Source organism: Tamandua tetradactyla, chromosome 6, assembly GCF_023851605.1.
Source record: "Tamandua tetradactyla isolate mTamTet1 chromosome 6, mTamTet1.pri, whole genome shotgun sequence".
In the NCBI taxonomy this organism is placed as follows: domain Eukaryota; kingdom Metazoa; phylum Chordata; class Mammalia; order Pilosa; family Myrmecophagidae; genus Tamandua; species Tamandua tetradactyla.
In genome coordinates, this window is record NC_135332.1 from 132,761,278 (window position 1) to 132,782,553 (window position 21,276).

The 21,276-nt window shown below is 35.9% G+C and overlaps 1 pseudogene; it reads left to right on the forward strand.

Annotated features, from left to right (window-relative positions):
* Positions 1–554: 554 nt before the first annotated feature.
* Positions 555–21,018, forward strand: LOC143686840 (glyceraldehyde-3-phosphate dehydrogenase pseudogene; annotated as a pseudogene).
* Positions 21,019–21,276: the final 258 nt, after the last annotated feature.

Consider the following 21,276-nt stretch of genomic DNA (forward strand, 5'->3'; position numbering starts at 1 on the left):
AATACAGTTAATGTGGCAAATGTTTTTTTTACTTTTTTGATGCAGCAATTAGAAAAATTTTAAATTCCATTGAATTTTTATTGGACAGTGTTGTTCTGGAACGTGCACTCTTAATATGTATAAAAAAACCCTCTAATTTGAATTTCAGACCCTGAATTACAAAATGGTTTCTGCCAAAGGAGGCACACAAGATGGATGCACTATCCTAACACACTTGGACTTCAAGCATGTGCAACTTGAAGAACGAAACTTAAAGCACACAAGAAATAGAACAAGAAAAAGAAAACGCGCTCCGACCAATCAGCTTCAGGACATGATTCCTGCGGCCCTGATGTTCCAGTAAACCACTAGAATAGAACATGCAAAGGCTGTGGGTTATTCTTCCCACCACTCTCAATAGCCAATTCCTGAGACAACAGGGTTTCAAAGGGAGAAAGATTTATTACTACTATGCAGTAGGAGAGCAGATGGCCTAGCAGCCCAAAATCTGTCTCCCCAAACCACAGTAGTTCCAGGTAGTTTTATTTGAGAAAAGATGGGCAGGGTTTAGGATAATGAGCACAGTGGCTCCAGAGGATGTCATGAGAAGTGATCTAATTATTGAACGTGTACAGATTGATTACATGCCTAGTCACGAAACGTATGAAAAAAACACATGGCAGAACCAGGTATAGGTGACCTGTAAATTATAGAGTCTACGCTACTGTGCTTGTCAGGTGGGCCCACTTTGGTTAGATTGGGCCTCTTTTCATCAAGATAATTTTGGAGTTGGGGTGGGTTATTTCCCTGCGGACCCAAGACCCTCATTAACAACCATTAGGGGATATCTTTAGTAATTATGAGATTTTAAGGTTGAAAAACTGGATAACTGAGTACAAATGAAGGTTAGTCACAAGGTTTTTACAATCACAGGGGTAGAAGATAAAGGGTAAAGGATTATTATCAGAGATCAAGGCAGCTGGATTACAATTCAGAGATGTCAGGGATTCCCTATCTACTCCAATATGCCAGAAAGCAAAAAGAAATATTTATATAATGATTCAGTAATCAAAATCATCCCTTAAATCCTGATTTCTCAGTTACATAACTATTGCAATTTCCCTATTTTTTTGTACTATAAATTCCCAATGTCCCCCAAATACTTTGGAATACCTGTTTTACTTAGTGTTGCCCAATTTGCAAATTGTTAAACTGTTAATCTCTCTTTTTTCTATTTACAGTAGCAGTTCTTTTGATATAGTAGGCTGGAATGACAGAGTTGGTCATTGAGAAGTTAGGGTCTAAGGGATGATTTTGATTACTGAATCATATAGATATTCCATTTTTGCTTTCTGGCATATTAGAGTAGACAGAGGGCAATATCTGAAATCCCTACATTGTAATCTAGTTGCCTTGATATCTGAAATGATTGTAAAAGCCTTTATCTTGTGCCTTTGTGACTTTTAGATCTGTAATCTGGTCATTTTCTTATAGGGCAAAGGCCCTAATGCTAATGAAGAATTTGAAGTCCGCTGTTAGCTAGTTTCAGCCCGGACATTTGTAAATCATATGGGATAGACTCTGCTAATGAAAGGTAACTTGTCTCCCTTTCAGTTTACAGCTTTAATATTGAGAAGACAGCTCTGCCTCCCCTCCTTTCAGCTTATGTTCTACTGAAATGAAAACACTGTCTCCTTTTCTGCTTTGAACTTGCTATTCAAAATGACCTCATCTTCCATCTTTCCCTCATCTTCCCATCTTCTCATCCTTAAAGACCTTGAACCCCCTAAACCTGGAAAGACTGATTTTGGACTGATAGGCCATCTGCTCTCCTACTATGCACTTAATAAACTCTTTCTCTCTTTGAAAACCCTGTATCTGAGAAATTGGATATTGAGCTTCTTGGGCAAAAGAATCCATGGACTTTGTCTGGTAACAGATTGCCAACAAAAATCACACAAGTTCCCCACCCCAACCCCTGCTTTTTTTTAATTAGAAAAATTGTAGATTTACTAAAGAAGTGCCCTTTTAAAAACAGTTAGACAATGTGATTAAAAATATTGACTGTATCAAAATACCATTACAGTATATGCATGTAATTAACAATGAATTTTCTGTATAAATTATAACATTTTCTAAACAGAATTATCCTCACACAGGAAGAGACCATCTCACACTTAATCACCTTAAATGCCAACAATGTATATACACTTACCAAAGAGGAAAACACAGAGTTAGAGGTGGATTATGGCAGAGTATAAAATGCTATCTGTACATGGGGTAAAAAGATCTAAGAGTCCCAGCTCCACACTTAGCAAGCCTCTATGTGAGCTGCATTCTTCATTTGTAAAAGGAGGACATTTAACTGTGAGGTTCCTTCCAGCTGAAAAAGTTCATTAGCTCTGCATTCATACTGGACTTTTACCACTGCACCTTTTTGAAATGACTGAGAACAGTCTTTCTCAATCTGGAGAGGGCATCAGAATCACCTGGAGGGCTTGTTAAGCCACAGATTGCTGCCCACCACCAGAGCTTCTGATTCAGTGTCCTGGGGCCAAGCCAAGAATCTGCATTTCTAGTAGGTTCCAGGAATGCTGATGCTGCTGGTCTGGTATCCACACTTGGAGAACCACTGGCTTAGAGCAACATCACAAAGTCACCCACCCAGCCAGGGACCGCAGGGGCTGCTAACATTGGAAAAGAGTGGAATTCAATTCTGGTCAACAGGAAAGAGAACTGAAAGTCTAAGTATTTTTTTAACCCTCTCATTGAGAATGTTTATAATTTTGTACATTCCTATTCAGGAAGGGGAGAATTTAGACCAATAATGACATTAATGATTTTTTTCCTGCTGGCATTTTGCCTGTCTTTTATGGAATTATGTACTCTAAAGGAAAGAGTCAGATCAGGCTTTGAGTTTTTTTATTGGCTTGTTTTTTTTTGTAAAAATCTATATTGCAGTTTTAAATGTGGGTGGTGGACAAAGTCTCCACCTACTACATTACATAAGAGACACACCCAAACCCATATTTCTATTGATGATCTGAAGTTAGATTTTTTTCATTTTCAAATAAAGTTCAGTGATAAAAGGAATGTATTTCCCTTTTACTTGCCATTTTTCAATTTAATTTATTTTTGTATTATTACAAAGTCTTTTTTGTGTCCTTTGGGGTAAAGGCAGCTTGTTCTAATTACACTTATAAAATTTAAAAGCTTCCCCTGTTCCCCTAATGTTTCAGCATTTTTATTGCTTCACATCTGGATATTTTTAGGGCCTAATGTGCAACTTCATGGTTCTATGAGAATACTAACTGACTGTGCAAATATGCATTAAAGCAGTGGGAATTTGGGTTACCTTGTCTAGACAATGCTTGAGAGAATCATCATATATGTGAGATGGCAAATGTGATTTTAAAAATAATGATAGACATTTACCTATTTGGAAAAATGTATGTTTTTTGTTGATCTTTCTTCTGTTTTATTTCAATAGGTTCATCTAAATATTAGTAAAAGTGTTGAAAGTAAATCATGGGATCTCTGCCTTTATTTAAAACAAAACAAAACAAAAACTTCAACCTAAACTTAGGTATTAAAACGTTTTATGTTTCTATGTTAATTATCACTTAAGTGTTTCAATTAAGGCTAATCTCTGTGAGAAATGAAGTTAGTAAATAAGAAAAGGTAAAAAGAAAAAGAAAAGCCATAAAATGGTGCTAGGTCTCCTGAAATCAAAGTCCTCCCTGATGTGGAATTGTCAAGTCAGTTATTAGATGGTGCAGTGTGCTGAAAATAATCAATACCGGACTGTATCATTCCTCTTCTTTACATGCATTTTTGTTTATAAGGGTGTAATCTATGTCTCTGGTGTGATTAATACTACAATCATTTTAATACTTATTTTTAAGCTTCAGAGCTTTCATGATTACTGTCCTCTATCCTCATCATTAATAAAGGCCATCTGCACTTCCCTTCCTTTAATGAGTGCAGTGATTTTACTTTATCATCAGTATACTCTGGGAATAGCACTCTTAATGCTATACTCAGACAGAAAAGTGTCTGAGGTATTAGGAGACCTATCTGAAATTTCAAAATTAAAATATTTTCCCCAAGCTTGGTAATATTCATTTCAGACACAAGCTCACAACCATTTTAATTGACAAATAACAAGTAAAGCACTTTTACCAAATCAATGACTTTTTAATCTGAAGTGAATAAAATCAGTAAAAAATAAAATGAACTCTTTCCCCTTCTGTGATAGTTTGAGTTTGTGGACCTCCGAAAAGCCATGTTCTTTAATCTTCATTCAATATTCTGGATGGGAGTTTTTTAATTATCCATGGAGATGTGACTCACACAATTGTGGGTGGGAACTTTTGATTAGATAATTTCCACTATCACAAATAGAGTCTACACATTTGGCTATGTCTGCATGGCCTTTTAAAAGTCAACTGTTGCTTACAAGTCTGAGTTCAATACCTTTGTGTTCTGTGGGCACCAAATAATGATTTTGACTATGTATGTTCCCTTTTCTCAAGTCTTTATTGTATAATTAAAATAATTAATGGTAGGTGGGTTAAAAATTCCAAATGACTAATAGAAGCCACCACAATCTTAGGCTCTTTAAAGAACCTCTTATTCTATCTTATCAATTGTGCCTGTTTGAAGCTATTACATATCACAGAGAGCCAAATTCTTTAATCCTCATTCAATATGCTGGGTGGGATCTTTTCTGATTATTTTCATGGAGATGTGACCCACCCAACTGCTGATGGAAACTTTTGATCAGATGGTTTCCATGGAGATGAGTCTCAATCAAGGTGGGGTTGCTTACTGGAGTCCTTTAAGATGGAACAACTTGGAAAAAGGTTCAGAGCCACTAGAACCAGCAGAGCCAACAGAATGGGCAGAGTCCTTGGAAAGTCATTGAAGAAGCCTGGAGAGAAAAGCTGGCAGATGTTACCATGTGCTTTCCAGTTGCAAGAGAAACCCCAAATGTCAGTTTCCTCTTTTTTAAAGACCATTCCATTTTTCTGGTATACTGCATTCTAGCAGCTTTTATAAATTAAAACATCAATCAAGGGAGGTTATAATGTAACTAAGTTGGGCCATATCATACTCTATTATCCCAAAGACAGCCACATTGAACTGATCAGATGCGTTTGCTATTATTCTTTTGTTTTTATTACTATGAATATCATCATTATTCTTAATTTAAAGGCATCATGTATTGGGCATGATGTGTACTAAGCAACAGCCTAGTACCCATTTGAAGTTAGGCACTATGGCTTAAATGACAATCAGAAGAAAAGATTTGGAGCTGTGCATTCAGATGGTCTAGAAAGCTTTTTACAATTGGCAATGGGTATTTCTAGCGTTTTGTATAAAAAAAAATCTGTCTCTGATTAGGATTAGAAGCAGTCTTTTCATTATTCATTTTAAATGTACCTACCTTCCATGATTATTTTCTATGATTCTGATTTGATAAATCTGGAATGGGGCCCAGGAATTTATAGTTTTGAAAGCTCATCAGGTGATTCTGCTGTGCAATCAATTTCTGAACCCTTTTATCATACAGATGGGGATATTAAAGCCCAGAAGGTAAAGTGACTTACTCTGTTAAGCGGCCTGAAATTTCACCATTGCAATTTACTTCCTTGGAACTTCAATACTTCTCAGTATTCAATACTTAAATGGAAAGATTTTTAAAGAAAGGTGTCAGCTAAAACAGAAAGATCAAGAACTAAAACTCAAGATTCTAAGTAGGGAGAGTTAAGGTTCCCCAGGGGAACAAGGATAATAAATTCAATTCATTTCCACTTTCATTATTGCATTAAGTATGCTGATGACCCACAAAGCAGGTAGGGTAGGGAGTCTTATCTTTATTTTAAGAGAATATAGATAACACTAAGGATTATGTAACTGAAGCTCTGAAAGTTTCAGTGCCATCCTTCCAACTATACAGATTTGTGCCAGAGGTATAACCTAAACCCCACATCATAATGCCAAATCCTCTATACTTTCTATTTGGTCCTTCATGATTTTACTTCACAGTGGCTGTAATAGTGGGTAATATATGCATAAGAGAAATCAAACTCAAAAACATTTTGAAAAGTACAATCAGTACCTTGCCCAAGACCTAGCATATAACAGGTGCTCAACAAATATTTGAGTAAATGATTTAGAGTAAGCAATAATTTCCCTTCAATGCCATCAGCGCAGTTTCTTTCGTTCACTTATTCTAAATATCATCTTGATATTGGACAAAGATGGTGGATTCTTTGCCCCACATGCTCTGATGACCAATTCCTGGGACACTGGGGTAGAATTTCTGAAAGATTTCATAGAACTTCTTAGCTAGAATCCTTAGCCTGTGCTCAAGACCTCAGCAATCTGAATCAATCTTTTTTTTTTCCCCAAATCCGTTTCCACTACAATTCTCACATCTACAACTTTCCCTGGATCTGAGAACTCACATAATCCTGTTCTTTCTTACAGTAAAATTTTCACAAATTCTGTTTGCCCTCCCAGTCTCTGCAGCATTCTAATGCAACCTGTCTTTCAAGACTTACTGTGAGTATCACTTACCTGTTCCCTTCAGTTGAAACTATTCTCCACTTCTAATATATGCCCAGATGGATAAATGGTTCTTGACCAGATTTTTAATCTAGGAATAAGTCTTAACTGTTTTAATCATCATTAAACACTAAAAGCAAAAGCCCTGTGTGGTAGTTAGGTTCAGGTGTCAACTTGGCAGGTGAAGGTGCCTAGTTCTACTGCTGTGGACATGAGCCAATGGCATGTGAATCTCATCTGTTGCTGATTACATCTGCAGTCAACTAGGGGGCCTGCCTACTACAATGAATGATATTTGATTTAATTGGCTGGAAGTTTAAATGAGAGAGCTCAACGTAGTACAGCCCAAGCAGTGCAGCATACCTTATCTCAGCACTTGCAGCTCAGCCCAGGCCTTTGGAGATGCAGAAAAGAATCACCCCAGGGAAACTTGTTGGAACCCAGAGGCCTGGAGAGAAGGCCAGTAGCGATCACCCTGTGCCTTCCTGAATAAGAAAGAACCTCGGTTGAAAATTAGCTGCCTTTCCTCCAAAGAACTATATGTTTTTTAATGAAATAAATTGCTTTTTATTAAAGGGCAATCCATCTCTGATGTGTTGCATTCAGCAGCTAGCAAGCTAGAACACCCTGTTTACCATGCCCCATGAAAAATAGCCTATGTGCCTGTTTGAAAGGATGTATGTCCCCTAGAAAAGCCATGTTTTACTTAAATCCCATTTCATAAAGGCAGAATAATCCCGATTCAATACTGTATGTTTGAAACTGTAATCAGATCATCTCCCTGGAGATGTCAGTTAATCAAGGTGGTTGTTAAACTGATTTAGGTGATGACATGTCTCCACCCATATGGGTGGGCCTTGATAAGTTTTTGGAGTCCTATAAAAGAAGAAGCATTTTGGAGAATAGGAGATTCAGAGAGAGCATGGAATACTGCAGCACCACAAAGCAGAGAGTTCATGAGCCAGCAACCTTTGGAGATGAAGAAGGAAAATGCCTCCTGGGAAGCTTCATGAAACTGGAAGCCAGGAGAAGAAGCCAGCAGATGAGGCTGTGTCCACCATGTGCCCTTCCAGATGAGAGAGGAACCCTGACCATGTTCACCATGTTCCTTTCCAGAGGAGAGAGAAACTGTGACTGTGTTCGCCATGTGCCTTCTCACTTGAGAGAGAGAGACCCTGAACTTCATTGAACCAAGGCATATTTCCTTGGATGCCTTTGATGGAATATTTCTATAGGCTTGCTTTAATTGAGACATTTTCTCAGCCTTAGAACTGTAAACTAGCAACTCATTAAATTCCCCTTTTTAAAAGCCATTCTGTTTCTGGTATATTACATTCTGGCAGCTAGTAAACTAGAACAGCCAATTAGAAGGAAATAAATACACATGATTTCCAACTATGTGATTTTTTTCTACCTTCACTGTGATTGCTCTGAAAATAACTAGTACCTATTCATTATTGAAGATTGAAGAAGCAGTAAAGAAAAGAAGTGAGCAATTCTGTTCTTCCATTGTGAACCCTGAGTCATTATTTTCCAATTCCTTTTTCCCATGCCCACATTCTAAAGTTATAAAAACATGAAGAGATCCCTCAGGTACAGTATTTTATTTGAGATAAGAAGCTGCTATCTTAAAAATTACTAAAATGCAATAATCTCTTTGTGTTATGATTCTATCTTATCTAAATATGATAAAAGCAAAACTGATTTACAAAGATAAGTTGAAAAAATAATGGCTTATTTAAAAAAAAGGAAGAAATTCAAGTTATTGTTGGATTTTTCTATTTTTAATTTTTTTCACTTACCCCAGCAATTAAGGGAGATATGTCATCTTAAAATAAATACATTTCAAGGAATTTATTCTTACATATTTTGTGATTAATCATAAAAGGGGGTTAATTTATAAATGTTTATGTTTTCTTAAACATTCTGCATTAGCAGAGAACACTCCATTATAATTCAAAAATAGGTACCAATTTTAAGTGTTAGATCTTTTTAAAATCCCAATTTTAAGTATCAGATATTAAAAATAATAAGGGCATTGGATAATATGCCATGTTGGATCAAGAAAATAACATTAATTCATTTCTTAGACTAAATGTTGCGGCTCCACCCTTCTGAGTTAAGTATTTTAGGTTTGCTAATGCTGCTGGAATGCAATATGCCAGAAATGGATTGACTTTTACAAAGGGGATTTATTAGGTTACAAATTTACAGTTCTAAGACCATGAAAATGTTCAAACTAAGGCATTCAGAGAAAGATACCTTGACTCCATCAGTGGGGCATAAATTAGAACAACCTACTGATGGTATGGAATGAAATTATCAATTCAGTAACAGATGCTTCAATAATATTGATATATCCTGGATTAATAACAAGCATAAAACAAATCAAAATGCCATTTTTCCTCTACATATTTATTCTAGGAATATAACCACAAATATGACAATGATTTAGCAACTCAACAGGGTTTATAAACACAGTAGAGTTTATCACAGAGAAAAAGTGGAAACTACCTACATATCCAAAGAAAAAAGAAAATCTTTAAATTATGACCTATCCATATAATGGAATTCTATAAAAATTAAGTAAAGCAATCTAATGGCACAGAAAACTGTTTATGTTATGTTCATTTTAAAATAAAATTCTAAAATTTAGGTTCATGGTGATCACATTTTTAAAAATAAAATGATCCTGGCTTGATTAAGGTATAAACAGAACCGCTGTTAAAAAAAAAAAAAAAAAAAGAGAGAGGGAGATCTTTAAATAAAATGACTCAAAAAAGATGAGATTTATTTTTCACTCATGTGACATTCAAATGGTCCAGGGCAAGTAGGCAACTGGGCCCCATGAAGTCTTCTAGGAATCCAGATATTTCTTTTATCTTGATATTCTATGATTCCCTGTGACAGGTTATTAGTAGTAGTATTTTGGAAATGGGGGTGCCATAGATCCGATGTGAGTTATGAACCCTCACCTCAGAAAATGCACATACACACTTCTACACAGTTGTAGGGTGTGTTAAGGGGATCACTTAACACAGATCCCTACAGGGTCATTACCTACATCTGCATCACTGAAGCTAGCTCACATAGTAGTGCCAAGGGAAGGCGGCTAGGAGATCTGGGTAATGTAGTCTCTACCCGGTAGCTTTGTGTCCAGTAGAACTTAGGATGGGGGTGAGGAGGGTGGGAGTGGTTTATTAATAAAGAGAAAAAGTGAAGAAGAGAATGTATTCTGGGAATATTTAGCAGTCTCTGCCACAAATACCATAAAATGCTGATCTTTATATATCAGATATTAATTATATTTTTGTCTGTATGAGGGAAAAATATTCTTTTTCATTTTATGGTATCAAATATTTCTATAGCAATTCTTCTGAATTCCTTAAAGCAACCTTTGTGGTCTAGTGGTCTAGTATGTGATACATTTTTTTATTTTTATTTTTTTACATGGGTAGGCACCAGGAATCGAACCCGGGTCCTCTGGCATCGCAGGCAAGCATTCCTGCCTGCTGAGCCACCATGAACCTATGTGATGCATTTTTGCAAATGATTCATATGTTCTGTTGAACAGTATACATATTTTATTTCTTGAGATCATATGTATTGTTTGATAATGGGATTTTCAAATCTTCAGTGTCTGTGCTAATTTTTGCCCGATGAGAGAAGTATATAAAGGTCTTCTATTCTAATTATGGATTTGAAAATTTTTCCTTGTAATTTCGGGAATATTTGGCTTTTACATTTTTTTGTAAAATGTAAAAAAATGTTGGTTTTTACATTTTGAGACTGTTGTCTATTGCACACAAGTGTGTGCTTGCTTTATTCTTTTGATGAAATGTACCTATTGTCATTTGTTTCCTATTGTCATTTTATAGTGACACCATCCCTATTAATGATTTACATAAATCATTTTGCTATTTCATTAATATTGTTTCACCGCTTTGTTTTGCTTACCATTTGCCTAGTAAATCTTTTTTTATTTTTATTTTTTCAATATATCTGAGTTCTATTTCTTTATGTATATCTCTTGTGCACTATATAGTTCGATTTTGCTTTCTTATGTGATCTAATTCCTAATAAATTTTACTTTTTTTCTACCATTAATTTTTCTCTGTATTTATGATTTTCTGTTCTGTTTTCTCCTTTTCTGCAATCTATTGGCTTGAGTTTACTTTTTTCTTTTTATTCCTTACCCCACGTATTTAGAAATTACTCTAACTTTTTTTTGCTTTTGAGATTGAAAACAGCATGTTTATGAACCAAGACAATGACAGGGTAAATGTTTAACATATTTAACTAGTAAGACAGCCAACATTCTGCTTTAACTCTAATTTGCATTTATTTTAAGATTAATTTTTTCCTGAGCTACAAGGTTTTGTTTCTTCCGTTTCTTCTGGGATATCTTTTTCTTCTGTGCTACCTCCTCTTCTGGTTTGGGAACAATCTGTTTTCTCAGTTGGGATCATCTCAATGTAGCAAGGGGAGCTCATGTATGGGTTGTTCCAACCATGAGCTCTCTAAGTCCTGTGGGGCGTCTTAGGGGCTTTGCTTACCTGGATGTGCTCAATGACCAGAGAATCTACATCTAAACCCTAAGTCCAGCATTGCTCTCTGCATTTTTAAGCATGTGCAACAAAAATTCAGCATTGTTTTTGGCCCCCAACCCTGTGTCCTGCCCCACTGTTTGGCCTGGGCACACTCACCAACACCACCACTGTAACAAAGGAATGGGGCACATTGCTTCTGTGAAGTGACATCTTTCAGATACTTGGTGACTTTTCAAATATGCATCCCTGTGATAGCCCAGATAGTTTCTCAGGTGTTCTTAAAGAGAACACAAAGATTTGAATCTTGTGATTTGCATGATTTTGTAGTGTTTTCTGGGCCAAGTGATAGTGAACCATTTTTAGAGATCACCTTAGACGTCTTATGGGAAGAGGATTTCTAACTTTTTTAGTAGCTAGCTAAATTTTTAACATGGATTTAAAATTTAAAAGTAATCAATGTCTCTATTCTTCTGAGTAATTGAAGGACCTATGGATAGTTTAACTCTGATCTCCTACCTTATCCCACTTTTATATGATTATAGCCTACTGATCAACATGATCCATGAGTTCGAAATGGAAATTCAACTTCCATTTATCCAACTCAATCTGCCATATATCTATTGTAGAACTTTTCTCCCATAAACTTGAATAATTCAATGATAAAAAACAAGTTAAGTACAGGGTTTTTCTGGAGAAAAGAGATAATTAAATCAAATAAAATTGTCATTAAAATACATTTTTCTGAAAACCTCGAGAATATAAAACTAATGACTAAATAAAAAAATGGAAGTTCAAATTGTTGTAGTTTTAGACATTTGCTTAGGCAAGTGATAAAAAGTAAACAAATAAAAGTTAGAAAATATTAAAGTTAGGAGAGGACAGGGTGTCATTTATATACATCAAAAATCTAGGTCTTGGGTGGGCAATGGTGGCACAGTGGCAGAGTTCTCTCCTGCCATGCCGGAGACCCAGGTTCATTCCCAGTGCCTGCCCATGCTAAAAAAAAAAAGGAAAAAGAAAAAAGTATAGGTCTTTGTTGTCCCATTATTGAGTTAAGGAAAATGTTTTTAGGAATAGAAACAATGTCAGCATTTTGTTTCAGCTGTTATCATCACCCCATCCTCATTTCATTATTTTATTAAAAAACAAACAATAAAAACTTTGGGGCATGATTTTCGGACATCAGGGTCTAAAGCTGTGGCACATGAATTATGTTGAGTTTGAAAAATGAAGCACTGACACCCGTATCTTACCTCGGCAGTATTTCCAGCTCACATTTTCGGCATAAGCAAAAATGTGACCAATGAAGTAGCATTGTTTAAGAGGTGTCAAAATTCTGCCTACTCTCAGTTATTCCTTTTCAGCCTGCAAGTCCCTAAAATAATCATCAGTAGAGTCACTCCTCAGGATTCAATTATTTTGTTTAAAAACAAAACAAAGCAAAAGTGTGTGCAAGACCAACCCATAAAGACATTCAATTATTTTCATACATTGAGTCAGAAGTAACTTTTTACTACTTAACTCATCTGGGTGGAATCAATGAATTCCTTTATCGTTTTCTAAAGCTTCTTGTTAAAAACAATGGGCCTCCTGGAGCACATGCAAGTAAGCTGGTTAAGGTCAAGAATCAATAAAAACTGAAAGAAGGATTTACTTTAAAAACCTCAAATAGAGTACATTCTGGCAGTCTATAAACTGAGGCTACATAAATGGGACCCTTCCTCTTTCTCTCCCTCTCTCTTTGATAGTGCCAGGAATCATTTCTATGTGTTAACTAAACAACGTCAAGAGAGAATAATTTGCACAAATTCACACAATAAAATAAGGTAATCCTAGGATTCAAATGCAGGCTGCCTGATTTCAAAGATGCACATTTAAGTATTAAACTAAACTGCCTCCCACCCTGAAATGTTCACACAGCATCTATACGTTTCTTTTCTCCAGTCCCTAAAGCCCCCAAGAGTTCATACCATTCCTCTTGTTTTCCCTGTACCAAATCTATACAGTCTAGAGGAAGACCTCTGGAGCATAATTTCACATACATTGAAGCATGGGTACAATTGAAGACCTACTTTAATTATTGCCAGTAGCCTCTCAGGGATATTGCTCAATGTGAAAGGTAATGTTGAAATCAAAATTGTTGCTAGGTCAGAAATTGCCATTTTTGTAACAAGTGTAATCATGAGCAGTTGGTGGCTGTTTTGGGTCCTCGCCAAGGCTTTACAAGAGTGGCAATTCTCTGTGCATTGCTTACTTTAAAGATCGGTCAGTGAGGATTTGGGTAGTTGCAGCGTGTTTTGTGTTTTCCTGGCATTTAGTGAGTATGAAAAAATGCCAGCATATTTCTTAATAGTAATTCTGTCATCTTTAAGGATCCCCTCACTTAACATTGAAGCCATATTTGAAAAGAATAACAAGTACTCAGTTTAAAAAGGTCCTTCTTTACTCCATGTGCAAAAAACATATAGAATGAGAGAGATGATTTTGTCTTTTTTACATAGACCACATTTTGCCCGTGTCAAGTGTGTTTAGCTAGAATCAACAATAAATACTATTAAGAAGTTAAGTTATAAATATTTTAATGGAATAAAAAAAAGATATTGAGACAGTAGATGATTTTTAGCATGACAGTGGCCTAGAGTTAGGGGACACTGTATTCTTAAGTCTCTTTCCACCTTCCACTGCCTTGACTTCTGTTATGTTAATAGCTCAATGATTATATACCATATATATATGTGTGTGTGTGTGTATATATATATATATATCATGAATACAATTAGATTTCTTTTGCATTATAAACTTTATCACACTAAAGTTCACAACCTTTCTGCCCTAGTTCCCTTCCAGAAATGATTCTTAGATTTCAAAATAAAATTAAAAATAAATTTGTCATTTTATAGCCTAATGGCAACTAGATTATCTTTTCTCCTATGAGATAGAAGAGGATTTTTTTTCCTGTTAGCATTTATCAACATTCAAAGATGTCAAATAACAATGGGAAGTGGTAGCTTTTTCATATAGTATTTTACCATCACAGTATATTTGTTAGATTGGTAAGGATCAATAAATTTCTTTACAGGGTAAATGGGTTATTTTCAAGAGGTAGGATTATCACATAAAATGCTTCAGTGAACTGATGCCCTGCAATTCAATGACTGCCATAAAATTGCCAGAACACTTGTTAAAAATTAGAAATGAGCAAAGTGTTTGCTAAGGGTAGGAGGAAATTTTTGAATTAAATAGTAGCTTTCATAGAAACAGAAATTTAAATCAAGTCTTCTCATCTGATAAACTCCTTCTAGTCTTAACAACAAAGGATTTGTTTTGTCATACTCTCTTCCTGAAGTTGAAGAAATTAGTATATGTTCTAAGATTATGCTGTAACATATGAAAAAAAAATAAGAGGAAAAATGAAACATCTGCTAAAGTATAGCATCTGACCTTCTTAATCCAACCTCTCCACAGTCCGTGTGCATATAAGCCCACACTCAAGTGGACATGAGTCTAGAGCTCAACTAAAACACATGCAGGTCTCAAAAAGCTGATTGTTGACAAATCAGCATAAAAATAAAATAAATAAAATGTTAAATGCTAAAGATAATTCACAAACATAAACAATAAAGAAATACAACATTTGGCACTCTGGTAACTCCAGAAATCATTCACATATTTAGGAAATAAATTTGAGTCCAATAACTAGAGAATATTTGAGTGACTCAACATGCTATGTACCTTGACTGTACAAAGGAACAATGACCTTGAAATGATGCAAAATTATCAGTCTACAACGCTTGTGATGTCTGTTACTTTACAAAGACTCGTGAGAATTCAGAAAAATATATTGATGTCCATTCAGCTCAACAATAACATAATCCAGATGGTTAACTAAGCAGTAAAATTCTCTTCCCTAGAGCTGCACAGATTGTCTTATCTGCTTTTGCAGTCTGGGTTATCTTTTCAAAAATATTCTTAAGTATATGCTGGCTGAGAGGAAAGTTGCCAGCTTTTAAGGTAAAATTTGATGGAAAAGTACATGGAAAAAATAAATTGGGGGGGCATGAATTCAGCTAACACAAACAAGAATTCTCATGTTTTTCAGAAATAACAGTTAAAAGTAAAATTTTTGAGAGCCTTTGAAAGCTATTGCCTAGAACAAATGACATTACTGACCCCTTAGGAATGTGTCTAATTTTGCACAGTATGAAATGAAATGCCTATTTCACCATTATCCACTGGTTTGATCATGGAGCCATATTGTATGCCCATGCAGATTAAGCCTGGAACTCTTATTTTATGCTTGGCAGGGTCTCAGACATAAGAATTGAGAACATTCTGACAAGGTTTTTGGATGATTCCAAGCTATAGCTGTATATGGCAGACATGGACTTAAACATGTTTTTTTTTTAAATACTCACAGACTTTTTATTTTATTTTACTTTTGAAAGGATAAGAAAGTTGCCCTACTGTATGTTCAATTACAGAGAAAAAAAATAGAGACAAAGCACTGATGGTATAGGAAAACAGAGCACAGGCTTTGGAGTCAAAGGTAGTCTCTAATCAAGACTTTAACTTCATTGGAATTACTCTCTTACCATGAAATGTCAATAATAATACTCACCTTTCAGGGTTGTTGTGAGGATTACATGTATAAAAGATAAACTGAGACCATTTTAAGTTTTATCAAAGTTTATTTGGGCAACAAACAATTTGCAAATCAGACAACACCAAATTCAATGTGGTAAGGAGGGAGTAGAAAGAGGTAGTAGCTACATAGCGCAAACACAGAAGCAAATGAAGAAATGTACTGATTGGATATCTAACTGCATTACATTTTTGGAACTGTTTTTAGGTGGAAAGCCCCTTCTTTTTATATGTATATATATATATATATAGAGAGAGAGAGAGAGAGACTAAACAAAACAATGGACAAATGAACATTCGTAACATATGAACATTCCATACTTGGTGTATAATGAATGGCTCACAAAATCATCACATAGTTGTATGTTCATCACCATGATCATTTCTTAGAACATTTGCATCATTCCAGAAAAAGAAAAAAGAAAAAACTCATATATACCATACTCCTTACCCTTCCCTCTCATTGACCACTAGTATTTCTATCTACCCAATATATTTTAACATTTATTCATTTATTCCCCCAATATTTATTTATTTTCAATCCATATTTTTTACTCATCTGTCCTTACCATAGATAAAAGGAGCACCAGACACAAGGTTTTCATAATCTCACAGTCACATTGTGAAAGCTATATCATTATACAATCATCTTCAAGAAACATGGCTACTGGAACATAGCTCTATAGTTTCAGGCACTTCCCTCTAGCCTCTCTAAAAGATCTTAAACTAAAAAGGGGATATCTATATAATGCATAAGAATAACCTCCAGGATAACCTCTCAACTCTGTTTGAAATCTCTCAGCCACTGACACTTTATTTTGTTTAATTTCTCTCTTTCCCCTTTTGGTTGAGAAGGTTTTCTCAATCCCTTGATGCTGAGTCCCAGCTCATTCTAGGATTTCTGTCCCACATTGCCAGGAAGGTTTACACCCCTAGGAGTCATATCCCATGGAGAGAGGGGGAGGGCAATGAGTTTGCTTGCCGTGTTGGCTGAGAGAGTGATCGGCCACATCTGAGCAACAAAAGAGGTTCTTTGGGGGTGACTCTTGGGTGTAATTTTAAGTAGGCTTAGTCTATCCTTTGTAGGGTAAGTTTCATAGGAACAAACCTCAAGATTGAGGGCTCAGCCTATTGATTTGGTTGTCCCCACTGCTTGCAAAAATATCAATAATTCTCCAATTGGGAAGTTGAATTTGTCCCATCTTTCCCCATTCCTCCAAGGAGACTTTGCAAATACTTCTTTATTCTCTGTTCAAATCACTCTGGGATTTATCAGGGCATCACACTGGACAAACCTACAAAACCTCATGCCCTATTCAAGGTTCCATGCACTCACAGTGTTCAATTAACCTGTCCATATAAGTTATATTAGGAAATGCAATAGTCAAAATATAAATTTTGTACCAAATAAACATTTTCTGCTTTAGTCTCACACAGAAGTTGAAGTTTTAAGATATGAATGACCATCTATTTTCAACACTCTGCAGTATTGTTAGTCCTTTGTTCTTCCTCATGCAAAAACATCTTTTTAATTTATACATTTAGTCACTATCATTGTACACTCTAGGCATTCCTAGATTATACCATCTCAGTCTTTATCGTCTATAGAAATCCCCTTCTTAAAGTGTCTATTTCTGATTGGCTAGCATTACATTTCCATTTCTTAGTACAGTAGGTGTAATCGGAAAGAACCCATCTCTCAAGTTTGGGTCCTGCTACTTTAGTGTTCCATCAGGGATCAGTCAAAGTCAGTCATTTAATAAATGAGATCATAAATGTTTAAAACCCATGGTATAGTGTCTGGTACAACTTTCTTACATGCTTTCAATATCAATTTTTTCTGCATACGTATGGGGTTATATTATGGCTGGGTCTAAAAGTCAACCAGAAATAGAAGGGAAACATTCAGTATTAGAACTGCATCTCTAAGGTCTGCTTGATGACAAATTATTAGCTTGACTTCCCTGTTTTCATTGAATTAATTTCAATGGATTCAGGAAATCAATTAAATCAGTTGTATAACCACAGATACCTTGGTTCTGGTTTGCTCTTTTTTAGGTTCACTTAATATATGAAGGTAAATAAGATCAAAACTCAGATGTGTGTGATGAATGTTAAAGATTTCTATAAATTATAGTATCTACTTAATGAGTTGTGGGGGTCATGGAATTCTCAGCAGCTGTCAAGAAAAGATTCTTTGTTTTCCCCAACAACATCATTATATTTTAGAGCCTCTTTCCAGTCATACACACTTAATATTAAAGATGCCAACCATGCCCCAGAATCAGAGAACAGGCTGGATAAAGGGGCAGCTTTTATAATTCTGTCCTGGAAATGACACCTTTTAATATTATGCAACATAAAACATCACTATGATAGATAATTTCTGTACATCTGGATGATAGTTTTACATATGCTTTAAAAAAACGATTATGGCTACATCAGTGTAGATTAGATTGAGCAACAGAAAATCCAGCTTTGTTCTTTGTAGAGGAGGCAGTCAGGCAAAAGAATTGCATTTCAGTTAAATGTCATTTTTAGAGAATACAGTTAAAATTCCTAAAAATTAATAAACATCTTCCTGGGCTTTCACAAGGATTGGGTATAAAAATCTTTATAGGATTTAATCCTATTGCCAGCTAAGACATTAAATTTAAAAATAAACATTAAAAATAAAATGCTTCTTTCAAAACAGTAAGAATAGAAAACTTTATATATAAAGTCAAGATAGGTAATGACATAAAAAAATTGATCCATAAATCAATCAGCCCTCTAAACTTGTTTTGTTAAAGGATAATATAATTGGGATATCATTTCAGCAACATTGTTAAAACTTCCCAGATTTTATTTCATCCAAAACTTTTACCAGAACTCAGCACTTTAGAAACAAAGAAACAAAAGGAAAAGGGAAATCCAATGCAGATGTACATTTCCATGATATTTAATGCATAAAGGCATAATTGTGCATATATTAGTCATTATGGCAACCAGCCTACAAAAAAATATTAAGAAAACGTGAGAACAAGTTGTATTTTTCTGTTCAATCCTCATAACTCAGGTTTTAATATTTATAAGCAATATATTAATTTCATGGGCATTACCAGTTAAATAATAGCATCCTTCCTTCCTTTTTTTGTTAAAAAAAAAAAAAAGGCAATGCCTTAATTAGTCATCAAAATACTTAACAATATATCAGACAAACCACTAGGCAATTTAAGTGAAACAAAAATATTAGAACAGAAGAATTAGCATCTGACCTCAGGGACTGAACAACTTATGCCTTTTTTGTGTGTTTTTAGCATGGGCAGGCTCTGGGAATCGAACCTGGGTCTCCAGCATGATAGGCAAGAATTCTGCCACTGAGCAATGATTGCACCGCCCCCCTTTTGAATGGACAAATTCATCAATTTATCTTTTCTTGTATGTATAACTTCATTTTTAATTATTGTGAGTTCCTAACATTTGATATCTGCTAGATATACTTCCTCCTTCCCACACCCATTTATTCTTTATTCATGAATATCTTGGCACCTTCTGCACTTTTCACCTGACCCAACCATTAAAATCAGTTTGTCAAAATGTAAAAATATCCTGTAGGAGTTTTATTAGGATTCTTGGTTTTATAAAATTAATTTGGAAAGAACTGAAAATTTTTTGCATCCAGAAACATTCTTCTCATTTTGTCAGGTCTCCTTTTGAATTCTTCAGTAAATTTTTATATTTTTCATTTGTGTCCTATACAAGTCTAATGAAATTTATTCTAAGATATTTGATATTTGGGAATGGGATATTTTTTCATTATATATTTCCAAAAGACCATCTTTTATGTACTAGAAAATTATTTATTTTTATGTGTTTTGCTGGTTTGAAAGGATTATATACCCTAGAAAAACATGTTTTAATCTTGATCCATTTTGTGGAGGCAGGCATTTCTTTTAATTCCTATTCAGCACTATAGGTTGGAGACTTGATTAGATTATCTCCACAGAGATGTGATGTGGCAGGCCCAACCTTTGATTAGAGGGAGATGTGACTCCACCCATTCCAGGTGGGTCTTGATTAGTTTATTGAGTCCTTTAAAAGAGGGAACATTTTGGAAAAAGCTTGAGAGCCACAAGAACCACAAAAACCACACCACCAGAGACCTTTGGAGATGAAGAAGGGAAACACCCCTGGGGGAGCTTCATGAAACAAGAAGCCCGGAAAGAAAACTAGCAGACATCACCATGTTCACCTTGTGCCTTTCCAGTTGAGAGAGAAAACCTGAACTTCATTAGCTTTTCTTGAGTGAAGATAACCTCTTGTTGGTGACTTAATTTGGACATAAAGACTTGCTTTAATTTGGACATTTTCAGGGCTATGGAACTATAAACTTGAAACTTAATAACCTCCCTTTTTTAAAAGCCATTCTGTTTCTGGTATTTCACGTTCTGGCAGCTAGAAAACTAGAACAGACCCCTTCCTTGACCTCAACTCTATGGTCTACATATTCCAGTATGATTCCACTCTTGGCAAGTCAAAGGCACTGCCAAGTCTGAGAACTGGAAACTTGTCATCATTGGGAATCTCATTACTATCTTCCAGGAGCAAGATTCCACCAACATCAAATCTGGTGATGCTGGTGCTGAATATGTTGTAGAGTCTGCTGGTTTCTGAAGGCTGGACACACTTGAAGGGTAGCACCAAAAGAGTTATCATCCCTGCTCCTTCAGCCAATGCCCTCATGTTTGTGATGGATGTAAATCATGAGAAGTATGACAACTCCCTCAAGATCATCAGCAATACTTCACGCACCACCTACTGCCTGGCCTCCCTGGCCAAGGTCATCCATGACAACTTTGACATCATGGAGGGACTCATGATCACTGTCCAGGCCTCACTGCCACCCAGAAGACTGTGGGTGGTCCCTCCAGGAAAATGTGGCATCCTGGCTAGTGGGCTGTTCAGAACATCATCCCTCTATCTACTGGTGCTGCCATGGTGGTAGGCAAAGTCATACCAGAGCTGAACAGGAAGCTTACTGGCATGACCTTCCGCTTCCCCACCCCCAATGTGTCTGTCATGAATCTGACCTGCCCACTGAGAAAGTGCCCAAATATGATGACATCAAGAGGGTGGTAAACAGGTGTCAGAGGGCTCCCTAAAGAGCATCCTAGGCTACATTGAGGACCAGGTCATTTCCTGCAACTTTAACAGTGAAACTCACTCTTTGAGCAGCACAGTAACAAGTAACAGTAACAACAAAACAAAACCTTTTAAACTTGATTGCATTTAAATAAGGAGAGTGGACCCATCCATATACATAGAGAGGATGAGTCTCCCATCTCATTGCAGTGGAAGAGTTATGCCATCTCAGGCCTTGGAAAAGGTACAGCACATTCCTTGGGGACTGGGGAGAGCCTGGCTGCTACCACATGGAGGGGTTGAGCATGTGCCCTGGAAATGGCAGAGAGTCCAGGTGTGGCCTCAATGCCTGGAGAAGGTAGAGCCCAGAGGTGGTCTCTTCAATGTTCCCTGAGGTTGATTTGGAAAG